Source organism: Gorilla gorilla, chromosome 10, assembly GCF_029281585.2.
Source record: "Gorilla gorilla gorilla isolate KB3781 chromosome 10, NHGRI_mGorGor1-v2.1_pri, whole genome shotgun sequence".
Classification (NCBI taxonomy): domain Eukaryota; kingdom Metazoa; phylum Chordata; class Mammalia; order Primates; family Hominidae; genus Gorilla; species Gorilla gorilla.
Window position 1 is genome coordinate 60,668,573 of NC_073234.2, and position 25,528 is coordinate 60,694,100.

Consider the following 25,528-nt stretch of genomic DNA (forward strand, 5'->3'; position numbering starts at 1 on the left):
GAGAAAGTCAAATTATTTTTATTTGCAAATGACATGATCCTATATCTAGAAAACCACATAGTCTCAGCCCAAAAGCTTCTTAAGCTGATAAGCAATTTCAGCAAAGTCTCAGGATACAAAATCAATGTGAAAAAATCACTAGCATTCCTACACACCAACAATAGACAAGACGAGAGCCAAATCATGAATGAACTCCCATTCACAATTGCTACAAAAAGAATAAAGTACCTAGGAATACAGCTAACAAGTGAAATGAAGGACCTCTTCAAGGAGAACTACAAACCACTGCTCAAGGAAATCAGAAAGGATACAAACAAATGGGAAAACATTCCATGCTCATGGATAGGAAGAGTCAATACTGTGAAAATGGCCATACTGCCCAAAGTAATTTATAGATTCAATGCTATTCCCAGTAAACTACCATTGACATTATTAATGGAATTAGAAAAAAAATTTTTAAATTCCTATGGAAGGAGAAAAGAGCCTGGATAGCCAAGAAAATCCTAAGCAGAAAGAACAAGGTTGGAGTCATCATGCTACCTGACTTCAAACTATGCTACAAGGCTGCAGTAACCAAAACAGCATGGTACTGGTACAAGAACAGGCACATAGACCAAGGGAACAGATTAGATAATTCAGTAATAAGATTGCACACCTACAACCATCTGATATTTGGGAAATTTGACAAAAACAAGCCATGGGGAAAGGATACTCTATTTAATAAATGGTGCTGGGAAAACTGGCTAGACATATGCAGAAGATTGAAACTGGACCCATTCCTTACACCATATACAAAAATTAACTCAAGATGGGTTAAAGACTTAAATGTAAGATGAAAAGCTATAAAAATCCTAGAAGAAAATCTAGGCAATACCATCCAGGACATAGGCACAGGCAAAGATTTCATAAAGAAAATGCCAAAAGCAATTGCAGCAAAAGCAAAAATGGACAAATGAAATATTAAACTAATGAGCTTCTGCACAGCAAAAGAAATTATCATCAGTGTGAACAGACAACCTACAGAATGTGAGAAAATGTTTACAATATATCCATCTGACAAAGGTTTAATATCTAAAATCTGCAAGGGATTTAAATTTACAAGAAAGAAGCAAACATCCCCATTAAAAAGTGGGCAAAGGATAGGAACAAACAATTCCCCAAAGAAAACATACATGTGGCCAACAAACACATGAAAAAAAGCAGCTCTACATCATTGATAATTAGAGACATGCTAATCAAAACCACAATGAGATACCATCTCATGCCAGTCACAATGACTACTACTAAAAAGTCAAAAAACAACAGATGCTGGCAAGGTTTTAGAGAAAAAGGAATGCTTTTACATTGCTGGTGGGAGTATAAATTAGTTTAACCATGGTGGAAGACAGTGTGGTCATTCCTTAAATACCTAGAGGCAGAAATACCATTTGACCCAGCAATCTCATTACTGGGTATTTACCCAAAGGAATATAAATTATTCTATTATAAAAATATATGCACATGTATGTTCATTGCAATATTATTCACAATAGTAAAGACATGAAATCTACCCAAATGCCCATCAATGATAGTCTGGATAAAGAAAATGTGGTACGTATACACCATGGAATACTATGCAGCCATAAAAAGGAATGAGATTATATCCTTTGCAAGGACATGGTTGGAGTTGGAAGCCATTATCCTCAGCAAACTGACACAGAAACAGAAAACCAAACACCACATGCTCTCACTTATAAGTGGGAGCTGAATGATGAGAGCGCATGGACACTTTGGGGGTGGGGACAACACACACTGGGACCTGTTGGAGGGTGGGGGGTGGGAGGAGGGAGAGCATCAGGAAGAATAGCTAATGGATGCCAGGCTTAATACTTAGATGATGGGATAATCTGTACAGCAAACCACCGTGGTACACATTTACCTATGCAACAAACCTGCACATCCTGCACATGTACACCTGAACTTAAAAGTTGAAGAAAAAAAAAGAAATATGTCTTTATTATAAAAAAGAGTACAAAGAGCATATACTTCTCACTTACTTTTTTCAGCTAATATATTGTAAAAGTTTTTATAGCATTAACAATTCTTGTACAAATTTTCATTAATGGCTTCAAAATATGCCTTTGTGTGATTATAGGCAGTTATGACTCTTACGATGAGTCTCATATTAAGAGTAGGAAAGCTGGAAGCTGAAAGGCCCTCGGTCTTTGATAACTGCCTTCAACTATTGTACCAATCATGGACTACTGACTTCTGGGATTTTTTTTTTTTTACATGAGAAAAATACACGCCTAATCTAGGATGTTATCAGCTATCAGTACATGATGCTGAGCTCTACCTCTAGGTTGAACAGGAAATAAATTGTTGAGGCTCACAAGAAGGAGTTATTGATGCTTTATTAAAGCAGAAAGTTGGTTTGTTTATATGTTGCAAACAACTCAGTAGATGGGATAAAGCAAATAGAAATTACAGTGTTATTTTATATATAGCAGCTAGAAGACACCCTCAGTGCTTGATTTGGCAATTAATTTTGCTAAAATGTGGTCTGGTATACTTCTTGAGCAAATTTCTTATTCCTTTTAATAAAAATAGGCCAGTGAAAATCATAGATTTCAAAAATAATGTTTTGGTGTATATTCTAGGAATAAGTTTAGACCAAAGCATCTCATCAATATCAATAACATGAACAATTATTAAATATTATCAATAAGAAAAGGTTACATTCAGTTTCACAGACTGTTGACAAAAGTAAGGAAAGGTAAAAATCAGTTTAAAAAAGTCTTATTTGTAAAACTTCAACACGGCCTCCAGTTTTCCAACAGCATGTAGAGTTTGCTCCAATAGCAAGAACAAAGTGGAAAAAAAAACCCAGAATCTAAAGTAAGTCATTAGAATGACATTATAGTTATGGTGCGCTAGATGGGAAGAACAAAAATAAGGAAGGTAAGCAGATAGTGACTAGATTAACTAACAGGAAACAAATTCACTGAAGTATAGTATATATGCAATAAAATTTGCTAATTTTAAGTGTACAGTTAAATCATTTTTAGTAAATTTACAGAGTTGTACCATCATAACCACAACCCAAAAAGATCCTTCCTGGTCATTTGCAGTCACTTTCTGTATTAGTTTTCTATTGACTATAACAAATTACCACATACTTTAATACAACACACATTTATTGTCTAATAGTTTTGAAGGTCAGAAGTCCAAAATGAGTCTTATATGACTAAAATCAAGGTGTTGACAGAGTTGCATCCGTTATGGAAGCTCTAAGGGAGAATCTGTTCCCTTGCTACTGGCTCTTACAGGGATGATTGGTTCTCTTGCCTTTTTCTAGTTTCTAGAGGCTGTCAGCATTCCTTTGCTCTTGGCCTCTTCCTCCATCTTCAAAGTCAGCAGTGCAACATCTGCAAATCTCTTTCTCTAAGTCTGGCATTCCTGTTTCCTTCTTAAAAGCACCCTTGCGATTACATTGGGCCCACCTGGATAATCCAGAATAATTTCTTCACCTCAAAATTCTTAACTTAATGACATCATTAAAGTCCCTTATGCCATATAAGGTAACAGGCACAGGTTTTGAGTTTTAGGACGTGGACATCTTTGGGGCCATCATTCAACTACCATATTTCCACACTGAGTCCCAAGCAACCACTAATTTTAAAATCAATAGTGTGTACTATGGGAATATGGGAATAGGCAGATATAAAAATCTTCAGTATTGTACTATTATGGGAAATGTAATGTACACTAGGTGCTTATACTATTTAAAGCACTGGATCAGATTTATATTCTTTTCTTAAATTAGAAGTGTTTTAATTGTGCCAATTCTCACTGCTGCCACAATTCCTCCAGGAATCCTGGAAGTGCATTTGAGTGATGATTTTCATTTCACCATTTGCCCTGCTTAGCTTTTCCTGCTAAGAAATTCATAGCATTCTCAAATCCCTAAAATTAAATGCATCACTGAAGTTATTTATTGGACTTTCTAATCCATTCAGTGTTTCCTTTTTTGGCTGAGATGTGTATCTGTATGACAGTGATAACAAACTGTAAGCATCTGGGGAAATAGGGTCATGTTTATGATTATTTGCTTAGGATACAAAACTCAGACATGAATACTCAATAATTAGAATTAAAGAAACAGAATATCTCACAATTTAACTTTAACATCCATCTATAATTAATGGATTATATACATACACACATATATTATACATATATGTATATCCATATATACTTAATGAATAATATTTTTAGAAAAATAGTATTTGACATAATTTGACAAAGCATTTTTCCAACTATAAACTCTACTTTTCTAGAATTTAGTTTGGTAGCATAATTATTAGTGTAATTTCCAAGTCAAAATTGATTGTTTTAAAAGCAACACATTTACTTTTCTGACATGGCATATGAAGAGGCAGTAAGGGATAGGGTCAACAGGGTAGGAGTAGGAATGGGAGTGGACTCTCTATTCTCACAGAAACAATCATACCATATCACAATTATTATTTTACCTACTTTTCCTCCCATATTGTCAGCTCTAGTGTATTATTTATCTTAAATTTTTGTCACACATCAGAAAATTGGCGTATATATTACCCTCTCAATAACTGTAGAATAAAAATGAAATGAAATTTTAGAACTTTCTCTATTGTGAGCAAACTGCATGGCTTTAGATGAATCACTTAATCTATCCTTACCTGAAAATTACCAGAAAAATTGATAAAATGTTCCCTAAGTTCCCTTTCAACCCAATAATTCTATAAATGCAATATATATACATTCCATGCCCTATCACAGACATCTTCATGATGTTATTACTATTTTTATTTCACTAGAGTTTTAACTCTTATCAGATTATGCCATAGATAACATTAAATCAGCTGTCTAGCCCTGAAACTAATTTGCTTTGTAATATCAGGCAAGACCATTTTATGTCTAGGTTTTCAGGAATGATTGCCTGTATGATATGGTTGGTGATGCCTACCACTTTTCTTTAATGTAATAACGTTTGTTAAAAGCTCTTTGAAGACCAGCAATGAACACTATTATGAGCAGCAGAAAATTAGTAGTATAAAAGCTCTTCATAGAGCTATTTCTAAAATAACCATGGCTGAATAATCAAAACGGTTTTGAAAGAAAAAGGGAAAGATAAAAGACACATAAAAACATGCTTTGTTCCCTGTTTTGATGTGAGCAATTTTAATGAAATTGTTGCTACTATTTTACTCTTAGGCTATCCAAGGAAATTCATAATTACATAAAACAACACTTCGTTTATAATAGAAACTCCCTAATTGAATTTTAAATTAAAAATTCCTGAATTAAGTCAGATATTGAGATGAATAAAAAATATCTCCCCGATTTAGAGAAATCTGGCTTACCCAGGCTGCCTCTAATCTGGTCCCCACCCTCTCCTTAATTCTATCATCTTGTACATTAAACATGTTTCTTATGTGCAAGTACCCAGGGGCTGTTCACTGAGACCACCTTGCTATCCCAACTCAGCAGTAAGTAATCAAATAAATCACTAGCTGTGGAGGGCCTTGAAGCACAACCATTGATCACTGCAGGAGAGCCTCGTTACTGAAGGAATTGTATGTTTAAGAACCACTAGAGTTAATAATTAGTTATTTAGGAAGAAGTAGAGATTTCTTTCTTTAACTCTATGTACTATACTCTTTTTTTTCTAAAAGTTACCAATAAGCTAAAGACAAAGATGTAAAGAAATGATCTATGTAACATGCTAAGAGGATGGGCTCTGAAATCACATGAATTTAAATCCCAACTCTGCCACTTCCCAGCTGAATGACCTTAAGCAAGCCAGTTAACATCACATTTCCTCAGTTTTCTCATCTGCAAAATGGTGATGCTAACTGTATCTTACTTCACAGTGTTGTTTTGAGAATTAGGTGAGCTAATATAATATCATTACAACAGTGTTTGGCAGAGAGTAACTGCTCAATAAATAAACATCATTATTATTGTCATTATTATTGATAAAAAGAGCTTAGAAGATGTCACTGGAAATAGAAACAGGAACTAATATAAAATTTCAAAATATATAAGCTGAGAAATGAATTGGATATGACTTAAATGCTTAGCACAATTTGAGACTGGTGAAAATCGGCAATATCTGAAGGATAGGTATTCCTGCTTTGGAGATACATGTGCAAACCAGATTTTAGGTCCTCTACAGTAATGCACTTTTTAAACAAAGCAGATTAATTTTAATGATATTCTAATGTCTCACATTCTCTTGCCAAAAATAGGAATAATATAGTGGCAGAGAGTTCAATCTGGGATAACACAAATTAGAGCAAGAGTTACAGATTTCAAGAGTATTTTTTCTTTCTTCATGTAATTCTAAAAACTTTGACACATCTTTAATGCTGATTTTTAGAATATGTTGAACCCAAAAAGCCATCTCAGCTATGTGAATATATATTTTTTTTCCATTTTGAATCTATGTTTCCTAAAGAAGGAACCTTTAGGTTCCTAAAGAAACATAGATTCAAAATGGAAAAGTATATATTCACATAGCTGAGATAACTTTTAAACCATCCAAAAGTATTACCTGTCTACCTATACTATAAAAAATTGCTATACCTGGAATCCAGCAATGCAATTTGAGGTTACATGATAAAAAAAAACCCAAACATCCATCTAAGATCATCCAGAGTGAGTGGACCAAACCTAATTTTATAATATTTTATTTTGCTTTGCTTTCTTTTACAACTCTTTGAATGACTTGGGAGTAGAAATCGTGTATTCTAATTTGCCATCGTATGTGCAGCAGATATTTTCTAGACAGTATAGCCTTCTTCCATCAGTGAGAAGTAGTTGGCCATTACCAATAAACTGGCACGTCAACAGCTACCATAAGATACGTTACACTTAAGTGTAAGATCTGAAACTGTAAAACTACTATTGGAAAACATAAGTAAAATGCTTCTTAACATGGGTATGGTTAATGATTTTTTTAATACGACCTCAAAAGTGCAGGAAACAAAAGCAAAAATTGATGGACTGCGTCAAACTAAAAAGCTCCTGTTCGGCCAAGGAAACCATCAACAGAGTAAAGAGACAATCTATGGAGTGGGAGAAAACATTTGCAAATCATACATGTAATAAGGGGTTAATATTCAAAATACATATGAAACTCAAACAACACTATAGCAATAATAAGAATAATAATAACCTAATTAAAAATATGGGCAAAGGACCAGAATAAACACTTCTCAAAAGAAGACACACAAATGCCCAATAGGTATATGAGAAAATGCTCAAAGTCATTTATCATCAGGGAAATGCAAATTATAATCACAATGAGATAACACCTCATACCTGGGTAGAGTAATTTTGTCTAAAAGACAAAAGATAAGTGTTCATGAAGATGTGGAGAAAAGGGAACTCTCGCACACTGCTGGCGGGAATGCAATTTGGTACAGCCATTATGGAAAACAATGTGGAGGTTCCTCAAACTATTTAAAATAGAACTACCATATGATCCAGTAATTCCACCAATTCTATTTCTGGGTATATATCCAAAGGAATTGAATTCAGGATCTTGAAGAGGTATCTGCATTTCCATGTTCACTGCAGCACTATTCACAATAGTCAAGCTATGGAAACAACCTAAATGTCCACCCATAGATGAATGAATAAACAAATTATAGTACATACGTACAATGGAATATTATTCAGCCTTAAAAAAGGAAATTCTGTTATTTGTAACAACACGGATGAACCTGGAGGACACTACACTAAGTGAAATAAGCCAGGTACAGAAGGTCAAATAGTGCATGATTTCACTTATATGTGGAATCTAAAAGTCAAACTTATAGAAGCAGAGAGTAAAATGGTTGTTACCAGGGGCTGGGGGGTTGATGGACAGGGGAGATGAGGAGATGTTGATCAAAGGGTACAATGGTTTAGTTATATAGGATGAATAAGTTCTGGAGATGTATTGTATAGGACGGTACCTACAGCTAATAATAATGTAATTTATAATTGAAAATAGCTGAGAGTAGATCTTAAAGGTTCTCACCACCAAAAATTAAGTATATAAAGCAATAGATATGTTAATTAATTGATTTAATCATTTTACAATGTATGCACATATCAAAACATCATGTTGTACACCATAAATATATGCAATTTTTATTCATCAATTATATCTTAATAAAGTGGGGACATGGAAGACACATAACAATAATTTTCAAGTTTTAAATTAACTTGTTAAACTTACTTGCCCCCCCTCAAAAATAAGGAGAATTAAAAGGGAGAATTAAGGTGTTTAAAATTTTGTCATAGTTAATATTCCTACTAACCCGTATTCTCATAATTCTCTGGGGATACTTCCTTCAAATGAGATTTTAATGAAGCAAATGACATCTTATCAGTAAAAGTGATATTTTTATGAATATTTATAAATTTTCCAGTGGAACCCTCTGTTCATTTTAGGAGATCTAATGGCCCTTATGACTAATTAATTCCTTTCTCAGAAACTTCCTTCTATTTAAAAAATCAGTTTACTCTAATGGACTGAATTAAAATTATTTTTTAATCTCTTCGAGGGGATGTGACAAAATTTTACATTTTAGAAATAATTAGCCTCAGATTTTAGTATTTATTTAACCTTTAAAAAATTTTTCAGCTTTTGTCATATTGGACAAGTTTGCTTCTATTAACATTTCTTTAAATAAAATCTGATAAGTCCATTGGAAATTCCAGAAATGGAATTTGGGGGCCAGTGGTGGGAGAGTCTGTAAGGAAAAGTCAGACGTACTATGCGGTTTTTAGTTATTCTTTGGAAGAGTGAGATAAGCAAGTTGATATCTCAATTTATTACTAATATTGTGTTAGTACCTACTGATATAAATATTGGTTCTTAATGTAGTGATATTTAGAGAAACCATGATCAAGGAGCCTTTCAGATATTGAATTAGCAGAAATATTCAGGGCATATGGTGTGAAGACTCATGGTGGAGACTCGGGGCTTCCTCCTTTCTCACAAGGCACTTGTAGGCCCTGTTTCTGCACTTGTTGGAATGCCCCAGGGATCCAGCCTCCAGGATCCAACCCTACCCTGGCTAGACTCAATCCTATAGGTAAACTCACCAAGTACCATGGTTTTAAGATTACCTAGGGTTCAGAAATGACTCCCCAGTGTGTATTTATAATACAAACAACTCCTTGAACTTCAGACTCAGTTACCCAGCCCTCTCTATGAGATCTCTATTTGGCTGTTCAATAAATATCTTGAAGTTAATATATGCAAAACTCTGCCCCCAAACTCCTCTCCCAGTGTTTCCCATCTCAGAAAATGGTCGCCTTTCAATTATTTAGAACTAAAACCTTGGAGTCATCACTATGTCTTTTCTATCCCATCCTGTCCATATCTCACTTCCTCACTGCTACTGCCACCGCCCTCACCAACATCATCTTTTGCCTGAACTACTAAAATACCCAAATGATCCATCTCCCTACTTTCTCTTTTGTAGTCCTCACACTACCATCCATACTACAAGGATTACTAGTGATCCCTGTAACATTTCAATCTGGTCATGTCAATCTCCCACTTGAGACTTAGAAAAAACTCCAATGTCCTCCCCATGGCCTTCAAAGTCCTCTACAACCGGACCCTTGCCTCCTTTCCATACCTTATTTCCAATCATTTTCCTCTCATCCACTCCTCTAGCAACCCTACCCACTTGGGAAAATGTCAACTGTACTCCCAACTCAGTGCCTTTGAACTCAAGTTTGCGTTGCCTGGAATACTTCTTCCCCAGGTATTTATAAGGCATGACTTCTCATTCTTTTCATGTCTAAAGTCCATAATCGCTTTCTCAGAGAGGCTTCCTCAAAAACTCAATCTAGAATAGTCTTTTCCTGCCTGGTCCCAATTCTGTCTATCCCTTTCCCTGCATTTTTTTGTTGCTTGTATCATAGCATAATAGTATATTATAGTAGTTTGCTTAACTAAAAGCAGTCTCGCTCATCATAATATAAGCTCCATGGGGGCACAGACTTTTTTTTAAAAAAAACTACTATTTCATTAATACTCAGAACAGTGCGTCCTGCATAGTGAGCACTCAATAAATATTTGTTGAATGAATCAGTGAGGTTCCTCAGAACCCACACTTCTAATACAATAATCTTAACACATAACAGATGAAGTGAACCATTCCAAACCACCTTACCTATGAGATCCCAGGAACATGTATCATAAAGAACTGTGCTGCGTACCCAAATTCCAATGAGGGTACATATTCAAAGTCTCACTTTGGCATATATAGCAACATTGACATATCCAAAGAGCAGAACTGACACAGGATCAGCAGATCACATGGTACCTACAAAAGGAAGAACAGATACAAAATGTGGTCAGCAGCTAAAGCAGTCACTTTTCAGTGAAGGAAACGTGGGTCATGGTTTCAAGTTTCACAATTGCATTGGCTGGGTTATTTTATGGTGGAAAATACTGTTTCAAGACACCTCAATTCCTTTGTTTTGGTACAATACTCCCCAAATAGTGGTTACATTATGGGTTCCCATGAAGCCTGTTTATGATGAGAGACTGATAATCTTGTGAAATAATCTTAATGAAATTTTCTCAAAAGTTGATCATTTTTGATTCCATTAGTCAAAATCATACTGTGTTTTCAGAATCTGTCACATAAGGACAATGAAGGACCCATCTGAAAAGGCCCCAATGGGACCAACATGTGTAAATAATCACAACACTGACTATGGTGTATGTGCCATATTCTCATTATTGGGATTTGACACAGAATTATAAGAAAGTGCAAATCCATTAATAAAATGTTTATTTGATTTTAATAGTCTACCTTATTCACGTCCATGTTTCTCTTTTTGTTGATGACCTGGCACCTGAAATGTTGGACTATTACTGGAGTTCTAGGGAGCTAGGCTGGGGCTGGAATGCCTGGGTATGGATGTACGGTCTGCAGCAGGTGGATCTAAGGATGTCCTGAGAAAGGGCTTTCAAGGGAATAAAGAAAATTGCGTACCGGGCCTGAATACAAAGTGACTATGAGGAGGGTACAGGGTAATGAGAAAAAAACAAAAATCCACGCAAGAATGTTCAGAGAGGAGGCTAGAGGCAAAACATAGACACACTTCTTGGATCGCAAGGGAAAATCTGCTAATTTCTTTTATGGGGTGCTGTTCACCTTGTCCATGCATAATAAGGGGACAGTTAAGGGCACTGATGTGGCTTCTTATATCTCCTCCTAAAGATATAATAGTTTAGCCTATGGAATTTTGAAACCAAGATCAGCCTCAACAGGCTTGTATTAATCAATCATGGGAGGGCAGATATCTCTTTGAGCTACTGGTTTCATTTCCTTTGGATATATGACCGTTAGTGGAATTTATGCCCAGTAGTGGATTATATGATGGTTCTACTTTTTTCTTTTTTGAGGAATCTCTGTACTTTTTTCCAGAATGGCTATACCAATTTACATCCCTACCAACAAAGTATAATAATTCCCCTTTCTCCACATCCTCACCAGCATTTTTTTTTATAGCAGCCATTCTAACGGGTGAGGCAATATCTCATTGTGGTTTTGATTTGCATTTTCCTGATGATTAGTGATGTCAAACATTTTTTCCATATACCTGTTGGCCATTTGTATGTCTTCTTTTGAGAAATGTGTACTCATATCTTTTGCCCATTTTTAAATTGAATTATCAGGTTTCTGTGCTATTTAGTTGTTTGATTTCCTTATATAATCTGGATATCAACCTCTTGTCAGATGCAGAGTTTGTGAATATTTCTCCCATTCAGTAGGTTATTTCTTCACGCTGCTGTTTGTTTCCTTTGCTGTGCAAAAGTTTTTGAGTTTGATGTGATTTCGTTTGTCTATGTTTGCTTTTGTTGCCTGTGCTTTTGAGGTCTTATTAAAAAAAATCCTTGCCCAGACCAATGTCATAAAGTTTTCACCTACATTTGTTTCTGCTAGTTTAGAATTTTCAGGTATTACACTTAAGTTTTCAATCTATTTTGAGTTTACTTTTTTGTAAGTGATAAGAGATAGGGATCTAGTTTCATTCTTCTGGAAATGGACAGCCAGTTTTCTCAGTACCACATGTTAAAGAGATTGTCCTTTCTCCAATATGCATTCTTGGCAATTTTGTAGAAAATCAATTAGCTATAAATACATGAATTTATTTTGGAGTTCTGTATTCTGTTCCATTGGTCTATGTATCTGTTTTTATGCCAGTACCATACTATTTTGGTTAATATTGCTTTGTAGTATATTTTAAAATCAGGTAGTGTGATGCCTCCAGCTTTGTTCTTTTTTCTTAATCTTGCTTTGGCTATTCAGGGTCTTTTGTGGTTACATACAAATTTCAGGATTGTTTTCTCTATTTCTATGAAATATCTCACTGGTATTTTGATATAGATTGCATTGAATCTGTAGATTACTTTGGGTAGTATGGATATCTTAGCAACATATTAATTTTTTAATCCATAAACATGGGATCTCTTTTTATGTATTAGTGTCCTCTTCAATTTCTTTCATCAGTGTTTTGTAGTTTTCATTATAGAGATCTTTCACCTCCTTGGCTAAATTTATTCGTGTTTTTTTTTTGTAGTGACTGTAAATATGATTGCTTTCTTTATTTGTTTTTCGGATAGTTTGCTGTTGATATATAGATGATTACTGAGTGTATTTCCAAGGGAAATGAAATCAGTATGTCAAAGATGTATCTTCACTCCCATGTTTGTTGCAGCACTATTCACATAGCTAAGGTAGAAAATCAACCTGAGTGGCCACCAACAAATGAATGGATAGATTTTAAAATGTGATATATATACATAATAGAATACTCTTCAGTTATAAAAAAATGAAATCCTGTCATTGTAACAATATGGATTAACCTAGATGACATTATGTTAAGAAAATAAGCCAAGGACAGAAGGACAAATACCACATTGACTCACTTATATGTGGAATATCAATTATTGATATCATAGAAGTAGAAAGTAGAATAGTGGTTACCAGAGAGTAGAAGAGTAGGGAGGAGGGTGCAAAGGTATAGTTAGGAGAAAGAAATTCTGGTGTTCCATTGCACAGCAGGATACTATAGTCCACAACAATGTATTGTATAAAATATTTTAAAATACCTGAAAAGGAGGATTTTGAAAATTCTGACCACAAAAAATGACAAGTGTTTGAGGTAATGGATATGCTAATTACTCTGATTTGATCATTACACAATGTATATATGTATCCAAACATCACAATATACCCCATAAGTATGTACAACTATTATGTGTCAATTAAAAATGAAATAAAACTTTTAAAAAGAAATAATGACATAAATCTGTTCATTCTTCTGATAGTTTGAGTGTATATTTTGTTTTTTAGACATTTAATAGTTGTCTGCCTTAAGAATACTTTTCTTGAAATTTATAAATTGTTGTTTTAAAACATATCCTGGCTAACACAGTGAAACCCCGTCTATACTAAAAATACACACACACACACACACACACACACACACACACACACAAATTAGCCGGGCGCGGTGGCATGTGCCTGTAGTCCCAGCTACTCAGGAGGCTGAGGCAGGAGAATAACTTGAACCCGGGAGGCGGAGGTTGCAGTGAGCCAAGATCACGCCACTGTACTCCAGCCTGGGCGGCAGAGGGAGACTCTTGTCTTAAAAAACAAAACAAAACAAACAACAACAACAAAAAAACATATCAGCACTCCTAGTTAATTCCTTACTAACCAGATAATCAAATGAAACTATTTTTCCTTGGCAATGCATCTCATTCCTATATTCTTTCTTGCATGACAGTTTATAGTTTCCTTCCTGGGTCCTTGAAGGTCTTATTCAGTTTGGCCTAGCCCAAAGCCCATATTTGGCTTCAGTGTTGCTTTTTGATAGAAGGCAAGATAAATATCGTAAATTAATTTTTGGTCACAGTTCTTCACCTCTTCCTGTATTCATTTTCATTTTCATGTAACTTTACAATTCCTTCCATAAAAAAAAAAATGAGTATACTCTGCTGCTCCTTGAGTTTGGACTTGGCCGTGTAACCTACTTTTGTCAGTGCTTTAGCAGACTTGATGCAGGTTATGTGCATGGGTATTTAGGCATGCCCCCTTGTGCCTCTGCCATCACTGCGAGAGGATGCTGAGGACACGTGGAGCAAAGCCATCCAGCTGATATGAAATATGGAGCTAAGCTGCCCGAGATGACCTGCAAATTTGTGATCTAGAAAGAATGTTGTTTGCCACTGAAGTTTTGAGTTTGTTATGTAACAATAGTTGCCTGTTACACAGACCAAGAGTGGACTCCTTTCCACTCTCAATTCATTGAATTCATTCATTCATTCATTCATCTATTCAAAATTCTTTTTTATTTTTTTTTGTTGAGATGGAGTCTTGCTGTCACCCAGGCTGGAGTGCAGTGGCATCATCTCGGTTCGCTGCAACCTCTGCCTCCCAGGTTCAAGCGATTCTCCTGACTCAGCCTCCCAAGTAGCTAGGACTACAGGCGCGTGCCACCTCACCCAGCTAATTTTTTGTATTTTTAGTAGAGGTGGGGTTTCTAGCCAGGATGGTCTTGAACTCCTGACCTCGTGATTCACCCACCTTGGCTTCCCAAAATGCTGGGATTACAGGCATGAGCCACTATGCCCGGCCTCAAGATTCTTATTTTCTATTCTGTGCCATTCACTGTTTGATTCAGATATTGTGTAAAAATGTGTATAAGCATATATACACACTATATATCTAAATGCATACACACATATATACACACATACATATGTGTATAAATTTCATGGTACATACATGTGTATATATGTATATATAATATAAATATAGATGTATTAGTTTCTTATTGTTGCCATAACAAACTACCAATTTACTACCAAAACGGGTCTCATTGGGCAAAAATCAAGGTGTAGGTAGGGCTGTATTTCTTTCTGGGGGTGCTAGAGAAAAATCTTTTTCTTGACCTTTTTAAGCTTTCAGAGGCTACTTACATTCTTTGGCTTATGACCCTCTTTCTTCATCTTCAAAGTCAGCCATGTTGGGCTGAGTCTTCTCACACTGCTGTCTCTGGTTCTCTCTTTCCTGTCTCCATCTTCACTCATAAGAACCCTTGTGATTACATTGGGCCCACCAAGTTAATTCAGGATTATCTTTCATCTCAGCATCAGCTAATTGGCAACCTTAATTCATCTGCAACCTTAATTCCACCTTGCCATGTAACTTAACATATTCACAGGTTCCAGAGTTTAGGATATGAACATCTTTGGGGAGTCTTTACTTTGCCTACCACAATACCTAAAGTCATATATTGAATCCTTAGGACCAGATGTATTTTGAAGTTCAGAATTTTTAGGATTTAAAGATAACACTCTCAGCAGTGTCTGCAACAGCATCCTATATTCAAGCACATTAATATTTCTGCAGGAAATGTATGAATATTCACCCCAAGTGAAAAAATAAAGACTATAAATAGCCTCATGTCAGTTGAGGTCAGGCTTTGTCACCAAATGAGTTCAGTTCAGGTCAGAATTTTGTTGCCAAATGAGCTATAAAAAAAACTTGGGTTTTGAACTTTGGGGATTACAAAAGTGCAGATAGTGTGTACATGCATAAAATATGATTGGAAATATGCAACAATATTAATACTCATCCTATGTTCTAAATATTTCTTAGTCTTGATTTCTGGCTTCTTTTCTTAACTTTCAAGTGAACACCACTCAAAACCTAAATACTAGTCCAAAAAAGCCATAAATACATTTTGCCTGTTTTTGAACTTTTAAAAATTGGAATCATAAAGTACATATTATTTTGTGCCTGGCTTATTTGCCTTCACATTATTTGTGTAAGATTCATCTACATTGTTGCATGTAGTTATAGTTTTTTTCATTCCCATTGATTTATTTAGTGTTCCATTTTGTGAATGTACCCTAGTGTATTCATCTACTCCAGTGTTGATGGACATTCTAGTTGTCTGTATTTGGAGGCTACTATTATTAGGGCTGCTCTGAACGTTCTTGTTAACCATATGGGCACATTTCTGCTGGGTATATACCTAAGAGTAAAATTTCTGGGCCATAGAGTTTCAGATGCTTTCTTTTAATGAATACTTCTAAGCAGCTTTCCAAAACTATTGAATTCATGTATTGTTTGTTTAATCAGGGGTGAGGGTACAAATAAAGATATAAAATAAAGAAAAATTCTGTTTGCTTCCTGGAAAGAACACTGGATTGTACCACCAGTGACTTATGTTTCAGGTCTGACCTTGCCACTAACCAACTGTGTGGCCTTGGACAGTCGCCTAATTTCTCAAGGCTGAGTTTTCTTATCTTTAAATTAGAAAGCTGGAGTGGAAGGCTGCATATGAACCTTCCAATCTCTGAGTCTAGTTTTAAGGGACAATAGAGATTTTAAAATAATTTTGTTCACTGTTTCATTCACTCTTTCACTTATTCTACAAATATTTATTAAGTATCCAACATGATGGAGACAGACACAAAAAAGTACATTTAGCAAAGGTTAATGGAGGTTGTAAAAAAAAAAGCACATATAGGATATATGAGTGTCATAAATTTCTTTAATGAAGTTGCTGCCTCAGCATCCACTTTTAGACCTGACATGGGTTGTTTGAAACCCAGTCCTACCCTATCACCTTTGGCCTAGTTAAAATTTTTCCCACTGTGGTTGTTTGAGATATAGCCCACCTATTCCTTATCTCACTAACTCAAAACCCAACACACCCCACAGCTGCTACCATGACAAAATCTAACGGTCAACACCAGAGTCATGTAAATAGGTTCCCCCTCTTGCTCGTGTTTTCTTAAACTAGCCAATCCACAATCTCAAGGAAAAGCCTAAAGGGTAACACCATGCCTTAACAAAGGCATAGTCCCACAAGTTTTGCTCCCTTTCACTTCCCATCCACTGGTTGAGCTTCTTGTCAGCTCGTCTTCCTGTCAGCCTCCTGCCAGCTCCCCTAGCCTCTCTGGGATCTGTAAGTAATACATTTCTTCTGTTTCATACATTTTGGTTTTACCTGCTAATGTGTCTCACCTGAAGGACACACTGGACCCTAACTTTCCCTCAGTACGGGCTCTCCTAGAGAGTGTCTATCTTGGCTTATGCCCAACCTTGACAGAGAGGACTCAAGACCAAATGAGAAAAGAACTATAACAATGGAAATCATACCAATGAGGCATCTGAACACAGAGGGGCCCTTCTACTGGGGAAGGGTAGGAAAAGGTAGGCATTCTGGGAGAGAGAGGGCTGTCAAAGAAAACTCCTTCAATTAGCTCAAACTGAAAAACAAAATCCAGTAAAAAGATTGGAAGGAAATCTCTCTCTTTGCAGGAATAAAACAGCTTGGGTTCTTGAAAATGGCACATTTGTGGGTTTATTCTCTCTGTGACTCTTTCCCATAGGAAACCATGGTCTCTCAATTCTGCTTCTTTCCAGACTTATTTCTCTTCTCTAATACTCTTAGTTCCTGCTTTCCTATTATTTCTGTGTTCATGTGTCCTTGACTTGCTAGTGTCAATTATGCCCACTGTTGTCTGGTTTTTTCATTCCCATCACCACCATTGATTTGTCCTGTTCAGTACAGTATCTGCTTTTGCACTTCCTGAAAGTGTTTTGTATAGCCCCTCAGTATCCCAAATCCAAATTCCTGGGAAAGAGAATCTGAGGAGCCATAGCTGAACCAGTTATGTACTCTGATCCAATCATCTGTGTCCAGGATGGAGCAGAGATTCTTGATAAGTAATATTTCTTTTCCAGGAGTTAGGCATTCTCATGAGAAAGGGCTTGTGGAACACAAGCAATGATAGGTGAGTTTGCTGGGTCTGACTGGCAGACCCTGGCCAAATGATGGATTAAAAAAAGTATGCAGACAGAGGCTTTTTGCCTGGCTGCATGGCTAGGGGACTGGGCCGCTCACAGACACCGAGGAGGGTGCCATAAAGAGTCACAGCAGCCATAGCCATGACAAGTTGGCACTGCAGGCATTTATTTAGTACAGATTTAATGACAAAGGCTTTGAGTCCACACTTCTTGTGGTAATTAACATGGTCGCTCCCCACTCACCTCCCACACCCCCTACCCCCGGCCCCGCCCCGCCCCAGAGAGAGCAGTCCTGCGCGCAGATGATTAAAGGCCAGGTCCCGAGGCCTAAGTAAACTAACTTATCTAGATCAATTCCTTTACACTTCCTTGTTATCTACCTTTTGCTCTCAGGCTCCAGATAAGAGAATTTGGCTGCCTTCAGCCAAATTATCTTTCAAAGCTTTTCCAAAACCTTGGCTTTCCAAGACGGTTTGTGTTTCTCCTATAATTTCTCCCACCACCTTGACTGATTTCCTACATGAGTTCATACTTACCATATGGACAAGGTAGGGAAGAAAAAAATATAAATGATAACACAGATGAGATAGAAGGACATGTTCAAGAAAATGAAAGCACTTGAATATGATTATTTAGAACAGAGAATGATTAGATATTTAGGGAAACTAAGAAATAGGTAGAAGAAAACTGAAAAGATTGAAGAAAGTTGTGGTCTCTTCCTTCACATATTGTGACAAGTGAAGAACACTCAGCATAAAGAATCTTTTCACAGAAGGACAGGCACCAGAAGGAGTAGGTTAATGAATTTGCACTGAAACAAAAAATAGAAAGCATAAAAGGTGACATTGAGGGTGAAACCATTTGTATATCCTAGACTGATTCTTTAATTATTTGGTTGTGGTTTATGAGAACTATCTGCTAATTCTACTATTCTTTAATATGCAAAATGTGGTGTTCAGAAAGGCATTGTTTTCTATACTACTATCATGATGAAATTTAACCGTGGATTATAAATTACCATTGGTACTTGCTAATTTGCTGTTGTGTCTATGTTTTCTTAGTTTTTAATTAAACAAAATAAGTTTCTCGTAACAAGAGAGAAGACCTCTGCAGAAATACATGTCAAATATTTCAGATAATGTTGAAAAAGTACTGAACATTCAAACCTCAGGAGAATTCCTCCTACTTAGCACTGCCATGGCAATAGACAAAGGTTTCCATAATATTATATACATTAGTTGCTGGGTCAATGGGAAATAAATTAACCTGCCATACTCTTGCTCTAGAGAATTCATTAGCTTGTCCAAGCAGTAGATAAAATAGTTTCTAAAGTCCTTTAAATGTGCATTTACTGGTCTTCTGTCCTTTTATAGAACTGAATGTCATAAAGGAAGAACCTATTTGCCCATACTTGCTCTTAATTCTTTTAAACGTCTCTGTTTAAGAATTCAAAATATACACATTGAAGAGGAAGAACTTGGAAGTACTGACTGTTGTGTTACTCATACAAATGAATGAAATCGTGTCATGTGTTGGTTGTTGACATCACTGAATTTGATTACTAGTCACTCAAGATTTAGATCTGGGATGGATTTGGATCCTACTTTCTCTTTACATTACGGTTTAGGTATTATTATGTTCACTTATTCCTTGAAATCCAGTCTCCTTAGGAAAATGTTACTAGCCTTGATTATTTTAATTGATTTTATTCTGCAAATATTTTCTCCCTTTTCTAATCAATCAAACTTAGAAAATGAATTATTAGCCCTATCTTCAGCATAAAATATTAAACAGTTTTTGACAGTTTGTTTGGATTTAAATTTGATCCACATAATAAAGTAAAATAACTTACATAAATACAGGACTAAAGAAATCTAAAATATTGTGTTATTATTTATAGACATTTACAATAATTCATCCTCAGTGGAGAGAACATCAGTTATGCCCCACTGCCCTTATTCCACATTTCTTCATGACAGAGATCATGACTAATTTGGATTGATTGTGTCAGCTTGAATTATGACCAACTCATCAGCTGGATTACTGGCCTGAGGTTAGGTAAATGCAAGTTGAGAGTTTAGAGAAGACATAAACACATTTGGATAATTTGATGGTTTGCATATTTAGCTGCAAGCAGTCATGAGTCAGTTGTGATCTGTATTCAGGAATACTTCACCGAGTTACAATATGAAAAACACATCTGTAAACCAAATGATACATTTTCATAAATTTCTTCCTTATGCATAATATATAAATGCTAAGTTTAACATTTGATGTTTCTTCTTTTACCCTTTTTCCAGTCCATTTTCCACACAGCAGCCAGTAGATATGTATGTAGGTAGGTAGATGAAATTATAATTAGAATAAAATTAAAAAGCCATACTTGACATATAATGCCTCATACATTTGGCACCTGCTTGCTCTCCAACCTCATCTCAGGACACTATCGGACTTAATAAATTGAGCAACACGAGCTATTTGCTGTTTTTTACTTGCTTGTTTGTTTGTTTTTTGAAGATGGCAACCTTTCCTTGTTTCTTCTGCCTATAATTCTTTTCTCAGTACTCAGCATACCCTGCACTTCCTCATCTTTCAGGTCTTATCCAAAACCTCATCTCCTCAGAGAGGTCCTGTATTGTGTCATATTTAAAGTAGGTTCCTTTGATCTCCTTTGTAATCACATCATGTAACCATCCATGAATGTAGGAACATGCTCATGGCCCACTTACAGGGCATAAGACACAGATGCTCAACTGAAATTTATTGAATAAATGGATATTTAGTAATTATGATGATGTATAAATAGAATGAGCATTCATCTGCTTTCTTGAGATATATTTATTCCTAGTAAAATGTCAGAAACTTAAATAAGCACAATTTTCCCCATTATCTCCTTCATAATATTTACATTCTCCATGCCCATTTTTTCCAAAGGTATTAAAATGAACTCTAAAAATCTGGCAAAATTTATTCTCATGGTACAAAACTAGGACAAAGCTTGTCTCTTCTCAGATCCTGCATAATTTTATATCAGATGGTTAGAGCTATACAATTCATTGTTTATCTTTGGTGAGACAGCCAAGTAACTTAGATGTGAGCTTGGGCATACTTATTATCTATGTCCTGTCTTTCCTCTTCCCTCTTTTGTATTTTGGTTGTTTGGCACTAGTACAGAAATGTCTAAGCCAGACCCTGGGTATGGCTTTTCAAAGATTATGAATGAATGGACAGGGTCCTGACCTCCAAAATTCCCACTTTGACTCCTAACTCCATTCACCCACTTGTCAGGCCCTCAGTGTATACTATAGTGTTTTCTGACTCACAGCTGGATACTCTTTGAATTGAAATCTGTTCTTATTCCTTATCCTGCCTTTCCAACATTTGCTAGGATCTTGCCCAAACCACACATAGCCTTTTTATCTTTTTATTGAAAGTTCTTTTAAATAATCTTATTGCAAGAAGATGGGGTATAATTAAAGTTTTAAAAAAAGAATTATTACTAAAGGATTTATGTATACAACAGTAATTTAGGCTTCTCTCCAAAAAAATATAAAACAACTGAAAAATAAGTCTCTCCAATACACAGCTATAGATTTAAATATCATATAAAAATATTTGTGTCTCCCCAAAATTCATACGTTGGAACCCTGACCTCTACAGTAATGATGTTAGGAGGTGGAGACTTTAGGAGGTAATTAGGTCATGGGAGTGGAACCCTAATTAATGGGATAATCACCCTTATAAAAGACACCAGAGGCCAGGCGCGGTGGCTCACACATGTAATCCTAGCACTTTGGGAGGCCAAGACCGGTGGATTGCTTGAGGCCAGGAGTTCAAAACCAGCCTGGTCAACATGATGAAAGTCTGTCTCTACTAAAAATACAAAAAATTAGCCAGGCGTGGTGGCAGGTGCCTGTGATCCCAGCTACTCGGGAGGCTGAGCCAGGAGAATCGCTTGAACCCGGGAGGTGGAAGTTGCAGTGAGTCAAGATCAAGTCACTGTGCTCCAGCCTGGGCAACAAGAGGGAAACTCCATCTCAAAAAAAAAAAAAAAAAAAGACACCAGAGAGAGACTTCTCACCCATTAAACTAAGTGAGGACACAGAGAAAAAGTGCTGTCTATAAAATAGGAAGTTAGCCCTCACAAGACAGCCAATCTGCCAGGACCTTTCTTCATAACTGTGGGCAATAAATTTCTATTGTTAATAATCCATCCAGGCTATGGTATTTTGGTATAGGAGCCCAAATGAACTAAGATAGTAGTAATTTGACCATTTGACCCACAAAACCAGAATCTTGGTATAACTAAACCGAAGACTTAACACTTCCTCTACGCAAAGTGCTTGCAAAATTATGTTGTGCCATAGGACATTAAGTTCCAATGTATCATGATTTTTAAAATAAATAACCTACAGACTATTCCAAAGGAATTTTTTGATCCAATGTATCATGATATTAGAAGGAAATAGCCTACAGATTATTCCAAAAGAATGTGTTGAGCTCCAACCATGTCACAGGCTCATTTACCTTCAATATTTTGGTGAAAGGGGAATCAAGAAAATATATAAGTAGCTCTATCGTTGGGAATACCTACCAAAATAGGTGCAGTAAATGTGACTATGGCACTTAAACTGTATGTCTCAAACTCCATGGGCAGGCTTGCCCATTTTTGCTCTATGTAAATTAATTGAATATGCCTGTTATGACAGCAATGTCAGGCAGCGAAGCTTTGAAGATGGCACCAAAAATAAATCTCATTTGTATTGAAATATGCAAGAACCTTTGACTTGTGAATGTATAAGAGTGCATAATCAGGGCAATAAAGCACAGTCTACAGTGCTGAAGGGCAGTCAAGGAACTGGCATAGTAACAGTAAGAGTAAGATGCTCTACTCACCCTGTGAGCTGTTGTCACACTGAGTGTGAATATCCTTCAGTGCTGATGGACTTGTTTCTTGTCATCTTGTGTCTTTAAATCCCTTAAAGTTTTCAGATAGTAACTATAATTGTTGGAAATATTGAATGTGCACAGAAATATTGAGAACCCAGTATAAGTTTCCTATGAAAAGAAGAAAACACAGTCTGGGTGTTTCTCTGAAATATAAGTGATCTTATTTCAAGTCATTGTGTAGTCAAAGCCTGACATTATCCCCCTTGTACCACATTGCCCCTAGAGAATCCCTTTGCCAAATTCCACCCAGCATATGACATAAGAAGCACACAAGAATATCACTGCTTTTTGTCCTAGAGTATTCTAAAGCTAATAATTTTACTACTAAATAGGCAAATGAGTATATCTAACAGATAAGGATTAAAAAAGAAAGCATAATCACAATAGCATCATTATACCAATGTAATTAATATCAGTTCCTTCATATCACTTAATACACAATCTATGCTCAATTTTTTTCTGTCTCAAAAATGTCTTACTGTAGTTGATGTGTTCAAATCAGGACCCAGACCACATCTACACAACACATTTAATTCCTGATTCGTATGTCCCTTTTAATATATATCATTTCCTCCTCCTTTATAATTCTGTTACTGAAAAATCTGGGTCATTATTTCCTGCTTTGATTCTGTATCCTCACAATATCATTAGAATGTTTCTATAATTGGTCATTAAATATAGATGCATGATTAGATTCAGGTTTAATACTTATAGCAAGAATAGTTTATAGTTAGTGCTGTTTCTGAGTATTGCATCACCAAACATAATTTCTGGTTTCTCCATTTATTGTAATATTAATACTACAAAAGTGTAACAGGAGGTGTCAGCCTTTACAAAGTCGTTCTCAATCTGTTACACAATGGTATGAGCAGCCATTGATGGTCATTGCCTAGATCCATTATTTTACTGGGAGTCTAAAATGCCTATTTTTGCATTCTATCATTTCTCCTACATGTGTTAGTTTCCATTACAAAGAAATTTCTCTCATCAACTATTCGGTTTCTTACCTGTACATATAGGATTTACTGTGAAAACACTTGATTCTTTCCATTTATCAATTTCTAGAAAAACATACTGATATCTAGAAACTGTTAAAATAGAAACTTCAGATTAAATAAATTTAACAGTTTATTTGAGCAGCACTCAAAAGTGGAAAATGTTCAGTGAGCTCTACTTCAGCAGTGTGAGCAGTGGGGCTTTTATGAGCTGAACACAGAAGTAAACAAATTGTCCTATTGGCCACAGCTAGGCATTTGCCTTATTTGGGTATATACAGGGATGAGAGGCATTTGTGACTTTTTTTGCAATCTATCACACCATGCATGGCCAAACCACTACTCTCATAGGGATGTTTTCATTAATACTCTGCTTCTCCTTTTGCCTTCATACAAACAATTATCTTTATATCAGTTAGTTTGTGGTTTTAAAAACATAAACCAAAACATGTCACTTCTCTTTGTAAACAACTTCAATGGTTTCTAATCATAGTGACGATAAAACTGAACTACTTGCTACATTGTGCTTACATGGTTAGTTCATTGATTTCCTCATTGATACAAACTCATATCATTCTTTCCTTAGTGCACTGGTCTTCTTTCTATTCCCACATTAGAACCCTTACTGATATGGTTTGGCTATGTCCTCACCAAAAATCTCATCTTGAATTGTAATCCCCACATGTCAAGAGCAGGACCAGGTGGAGGTAACCAGATCACAAGGGTAGTTCTCCCACGCTGTTCTCATGATAGTGAGTGAGTCTCATGAAATTTGATGGATTTATAAGTGTCTGTCATTTCCCCTGTTTGCACCCACTCTGTCCTGCCACCCTGTGAAGAAGGTGCCTGCTTCTCCTTTGTCTTACACCATGATTATAAGTTTCCTGAGGCCTCCCCAGCAATGTGGAACTATAAGTCAATTAAACCTCTTTCCTTTATAAGTTACCCAGTCTTGTGTATTTCTTTATACCAGTGTGAGAATGAACTAATACAGTAATTTGGTACTGAGGTAGTGGGGCATTGCTATAAGATAATTGAGAATGTGAAAGTAGCTTTGGAACTGGGTAACAGGCAGAGGTTGCAACAGTTTAGAGGATGCAGAAAAAGACAGAAATATGTGGGAAAGTTTGGAACTTCCTAGAGACTTGAATGGCTTTGACCAAAATGCTGATAGTTATATGGACAATGAAGTCCAGCCTGAGGTGGTCTTAGATAGAGATGAGGAACTTGTTGGGATCTGGAGTAAAGGTCACTTTTGCTATGCTTTGGCAAAGAGACTGGTGGCATTTTGCCACTGCCCTTCATCTGTGAAACTTTGAACTTAAGAGAGATGATGTAGCATATATGGTGGAAGAAATTTCGAAGTGGCAAAGTGTTCAAGAGGAAGCAGTACATAAAAGTTTGGAAATTTTGCAGCCTGATAATGCAATAGAAAAGAAAAACCCATTTTCTGGGGAGAAATTCAAGCTCACTGCAGATATTTACAAAAGAAATGAGGAACATAATGTTAATCACCAAGACAAGGGGGAAAATATCTCCAGCGCATGTCAGAGACTTCACAGCAGCCACTCCCATCAGAGGCCTGGAGGCTTAGGAGGGAAAAATGGTTTTATGGGCCAAGCCCAGGGCTGCATTGCTGCTGATCTGGGCAGCCTCAGGACTTGGCACCCTGTATCCTAGCCATGGATAAAAGGGGCCAAGGTA

At 36.2% G+C, this 25,528-nt stretch overlaps 1 long non-coding RNA gene across 1 annotated transcript in view; it reads right to left on the minus strand.

Moving 5' to 3' along the window:
* The window catches only part of LOC134756518 (uncharacterized), a 103,791-nt gene extending 79,787 nt beyond the window's left edge, over positions 1-24,004 (minus strand). The window contains exons 1-3 of the long non-coding RNA XR_010129249.1: positions 23,837-24,004; positions 22,776-22,937; positions 10,206-10,358 (exon numbers count right to left, since the gene is read on the minus strand). This is a non-coding gene — a long non-coding RNA (uncharacterized lncRNA). The remainder of the gene's footprint in view (positions 1-10,205; positions 10,359-22,775; positions 22,938-23,836) is intronic.
* Positions 24,005-25,528: the final 1,524 nt, after the last annotated feature.